This window comes from Tachysurus fulvidraco, chromosome 12 (genome assembly GCF_022655615.1).
Source record: "Tachysurus fulvidraco isolate hzauxx_2018 chromosome 12, HZAU_PFXX_2.0, whole genome shotgun sequence".
Classification (NCBI taxonomy): domain Eukaryota; kingdom Metazoa; phylum Chordata; class Actinopteri; order Siluriformes; family Bagridae; genus Tachysurus; species Tachysurus fulvidraco.
In genome coordinates, this window is record NC_062529.1 from 14,729,570 (window position 1) to 14,734,569 (window position 5,000).

Genomic DNA, 5,000 nt, shown 5'->3' on the forward strand with positions numbered 1-5,000 from the left:
TGCTCTTTGATGATGATTAACAGTCAATCAAATCAGCGCACTTGTTTATAATTGCAGCTCAGACTCATGACTGATATTCCTCAATCACTCAAACACTTCATATTTATTTGTATTCACCTTTTCTGGGGTTGGTTTCTCTGGGCTTTAAATGGATGGATAACTCAACAATGTGCTTGCTGTGTGTGTGTGCGCGCTACATAATTGCCCCTGCGTGCAGTGACAGCGTGGAGACCGGTGTAGGCTCAGTGTTAAATCACGTCTGTCTTTCTCCTGCTCTCTCCTGCAGCGCTCTCCATAGTGGGAATTAGCGGGCAGTGATTCATCAGCGTGTCTCACACACCTTGCAGGCTGGAGCTTTGGCAGCGGCTCATAGCAGCCTCACAGTCTTCAGCTCAGGTGAAAAATGTGCTGTAGTAATTCATGTCCATTGTTTTTTTCCTCCTGGTCAGGGTCACACTGGGTGCCTGTATGAGTGTGTATTATTCAGCCAGAATGGATTTATGGTTTGTTGCAAGGCCAAAGCAGACTTGGTGCTAATTTTTAAATTGTATTGTTGAGAATTAGATTTTTGGTAGTGTGTGTGTGTGTGTTCGTGTGAGTGTGAGGTGTGTGTGTTTGTGTGTGTGTACAAAATATATATTTTGTACAGGACGACTAAGGAAGAAGGATAAGGAACAGGAAATGTAAGTAGTGTCCTGTCACACACCCACACACTTTGCTTTTTTGTACAGGCCTTGATCAAGAAGGGAATACGAAGGGCGTTCTCTATTGTTGTGGTGTGTGTGCTGTGTGTGTGTGTGTGGTGTGTGTGTGTGTGTGTGTGTGTGTGTGTGTGTGTGTGTGTGTGTGTGTGTGTTGTGTGTGTATAGGGTTGGACAATATGCAAAAGTATACATGATAACATGATAAGCAGAAGCTACAGGATGAGGTGATATAGAAAGAAAACAGTAATGCTGCAAAAAAAAAAGATTTTTTTTATAAATGTAGAAAATCATAGCCTAAGCTGCATATTCTACATGAACTATAAAGATACATTTTAAAAAAGATTTAATGATACTTGTATCTCCAATAAAAAAATAAAACAATCACTTATTGTGACAATATGACTATTATATAGTATCCTCATGTTTCCCCGGCCATAGACACATATTGTGTGTGGTGTGTGTGTGTGTGTGTGTGTGTGTGTGTGTGTGTGTGTGTGTGTGTGTGTGTGTGTGTATACTTTTTATTGATTATGAATTGACTAGGTTTCACGAGACAACGTCCCTTCATCAGCTGTGCAAGCGAAGTGCTTCTAGAGCTCAAGAAGCATTAATCTAGACCACAAGTGTCAAATGATTACTCTTACTATTAGCTTTCCCCTTTTCCTTTAGTCTTCCTAACTAAAGTTCAGCTATTGTGAGCTTGCGGTGCTAAAGAAGAAAAAATATTTAAAAAAAAATCTCATCTCTTATGGCTCTACAGGATGTGGCGAGGCTTTAGAACAGGAAGCGCCTCAGCCACAAACTGCCTCTTAAGGCTCCAGGTGATGTGAAGTGATATTCCTTCAGCAGTGCATTAAGCATCCATCACATTCAGTGCAGCGCTATTGTACTTTCCTTCTCTGTTAAAACACCACACCACACGCACACCACACGCCCACACACACTGCCTCAGACCTCACCTGCATGCTGGATTTCAGACACCTCATCATTTATTGCATGATATTTCATATGGATCATTTTCCTCCTTAGCATGCGTCCGTGCTGCAGTCGGGTGTCTGTGCTGTTTTTAGGTGAGCTGCGGTGGTCCCTGTGCAGGCGCACCGCTTTCCCGTGGCCGGTTGTGTAAGGAGAAACCGGAATGTGCGGTGCCCGTTTCAGGCTGGGTTTTTTAGCTTGGCGAGCGTCACTGCAGACCACACAGGCATAAACAGGGCTTTAGATGGTAGTAGAACATTATTCCTGGCTTGTGCAAAAAACCCACACTAATGCCTCTAGGAGACATTACTCTCCCACTAGGTGATCCGAAAGATTACACAAATTACCGGCGTTGTTGGGTTTTGCCGCCACAGCACTGTTCAAAGGGTCAGTATGCTCTGATGACCACGCTGAGACGACTTTACTCTAGTTACAGCCGAATCACACACCCCTATGGCGTAGACGTGACATCGTCTCTCTTTATAGGCCACTTTCTGACGGTGTCGTCTAATATACTGTTCAAACTCAACAGAAGATAGTGACGCTTGCATACCGTTTCTTTCCTCTGGCTACTGACTTCTCTTCTTGAGTTACAACATTCTACACTTTCATCTTCTACATTTTTCATAGAATTTTTTTTTTTTTTTTTTTAAATGTTATTTACCATTTAATGTTTTAAGTCGAAGCCAGAGACAGGTTTTGTCCAATCCAAAATTAGCATGTTGAAATTGGTGTTTATTGGACAAATTACAACTTTATTTGCTTACAAACCGAGCTGTTTCAGAGGTAGGTGGCTCAAAAATAAGAATTACTGTGAGTCTGCTGTGTTCATTTCTGGGGTAATCAGAGGATTTTATCCAATACAAAACACACCACTTGCCTACACTCAAGCTTAAAAATACAACCAGGCTTAGAAATGTGTGCCATGTGTCTCATGGTCAGGTTTAGACTGTATATGAATCACATTCTCAGAGGTGCCCTTTTGTCTGATTTATTTATTTCTTTTCTTTGGTTTGGTGTTTTGCAGCAAAAAAAAAAAAGATTATTTATTTATATACTTATTTCTACACCGGTTTTAGTTAAATGTAGAAATATTGTTTCTTCTCTGCATGGTGGAAAGTGAAGATGAACTTCAGGTGCAAGAGTGATTTTAAATTAACCTTAAAGACACACACACACACACACACACACGCACCACACACGCACACGCACACGCACAGAGCGAGAGGGCTACCTCTTAGGCCTGGTCATACTTGACAGATTTTGTCAACTCCAGTGGCTTTTCCCTTGCGGCAAGGCCACTTGTTCAGAACAGCAATTAAAGGACAAGAGGCTGTCATTTTTGACAATTATCACAAGTCCAGTTGCCTAGTAAACTGGCGCTCGCGCACAGTGACGCTCCAAATGATGTCAGTTTTAAACGTAAGACCTTACGATGTCATTTAAATAGAGGTAAAGGGAAAGAAACAGCTTCTGTATACACTCGGAGTTTTTACGGGTTATTTAACGACCGTCTTGTAACACGTCAGGAACTTCGGGGCCGTGTTCGTAGCGTAACACCTGTCTGTAGTGTACGGTCTAATCCTTAGTGAAATAATAACCGACTCCTTGTCCTTGTGATTTCACTCAGTGTTGGTCTTTGGATCACTTGAAGAGGAGATGAGATGAGATTCACTTTATTAAATCCCCGGAGATTAAATCCCCCCGGAGAGGAAACTCAAGTGGACATGAGGGCGCATTGGAAGAGGAGAGAACATTTCTCTATCACTAACAGTGTCAGATAACAAGAAGTACACGAGAAATAAGAAACTAAACATCAACTAAACAATAAAAATAAATCATCTATGCGCTCTTTATGTGGAGCTTTACTTTTCCTTCCAGCTGAAAGCGTAAACTTAGTGACCTGCTGTTCTCTTTACAGCTCTTCTGGCTGATTGTGTCATATTAGTTAGTGTTTAAAACTGTCCGAGCCACACGGGAGCCCTGCTTCAGCCACCACACACCATCTAATCAACAACATCAGGATTGTCTGCTAAATCTAAACACCAGGCTTTTAAGTTGTATTACAGTGAGGGAAAGTGATACGCCGCTCTTTACTCTCATTTCTCCATGTTGCCAGTTTCCAAAATAATGTCTGGATTCTCGCGCGTCCCTCTGACTCGAGGCTGCGCTCAATTTTCTCCCACCTTAGGCTTCATTAGAATTAGTACGCAGAGGGAAAATTCTGCCCCTCTCGTCAGACTCCAGGCTCCGTGCCGTTACTGTTGTTCTCTGGCTTGTGGTTTGTCTTAGCAGAGGAGGGAACTTCCACTTACAGCTCCTCAGTATCAAGCTTGTTTTTCCTAATGAACTGAAATAAACGACTCTTCTGAAATGTTAGAAAGAGTTTATTTTTACACAACAGATCTCGCTAATATGATATATATCGCTCTATCTATCTATAGCTTTCGCTCTTCGAGGATCGCTCTATCTATCGCTATGAGAGAGAGAGAGAAGGAGAGAGAAGAGAGAGAGAGAGAGAGAGAAGAGAGGAGAGGGAGAGAGAAGATAGAGAGAGGGGAGAGAGAGATAGAGAGAGGGGAGAGAGAGAGAGAGGGGAGAGAGAGAGAGAGAGAGAGGGGAGAGAGAGAGAGAGAGAGAGGGGAGAGAGAGAGGAGAGAGAGAGCGAAAAAAAATAGAGGGGGAGGGGGAGAGAGGGAGGAGAGAGAGAGAGAGAGAGAAGAGAGAGAGAGAGAGAGAGAGAGAAAGGAGAAAAAAGAGAGAGTGGGGAGGAGAGAGAGAGAGATAGAGAGAGAGAGAGAGAGAGAGAGAGAGAGAGAGAGAGAGAGAGAGAGGGGAGGAGAGAGAGAGAGAGAGAGAGAGTGAGTGAGAGAGGGGAGGGGAGAGAGAGATAGAGAGAAGAGGGAGGGAGGGGGAGAGAGAGGGAGGGAGAGGAGGGGGAAGAGAGTGGGAGAGAGAGATGAGAGAGAGAGAGAGAGGGGCAGGGGGAGAGAGAGGGGGGAGAGAGAGGAAAGGAGGAAAAAATCGATATGGGGAGTGGAAGATGAGAGATAGAGAGAGATAGATATCTGGATCAGATATAGAGGAGAGAGAGAGATGGGAGAGAGATATACGTTAGTGAGAGGTGAGGGAGGAGATATATAGATGGAGGAGGAGGAGGCAGGGGAGGGAGATAGGAGAGAGATACTATGATTGAGGGAGGGAGTGAGGTATGTATTGTGTAAAGCTAGTAGATAGTAGGAGGGAGCTTTAGTATTTAGGTATTTATTTAGTGTAGTTAGTGATCTTATGAGTAATTTGGATGATATAGTATGATTTGGA

General features: G+C 43.2%; 1 protein-coding gene across 7 annotated transcripts in view; it reads left to right on the forward strand.

Moving 5' to 3' along the window:
- The window catches only part of supt3h (SPT3 homolog, SAGA and STAGA complex component), a 99,505-nt gene that overhangs the window by 27,666 nt on the left and 66,839 nt on the right, over positions 1–5,000 (forward strand). Inside the window, exon 1 of one of the 7 annotated variants that reach the window (XM_027172121.2) lies at positions 272–396. The exons of the other annotated variants lie outside the window; for them this stretch is intronic. The gene's annotated coding sequence lies outside the window, so the exon portion shown is untranslated. Of the gene's footprint in view, positions 1–271; positions 397–5,000 lie in introns of those variants that run through there. 7 annotated transcript variants of the gene reach the window in all.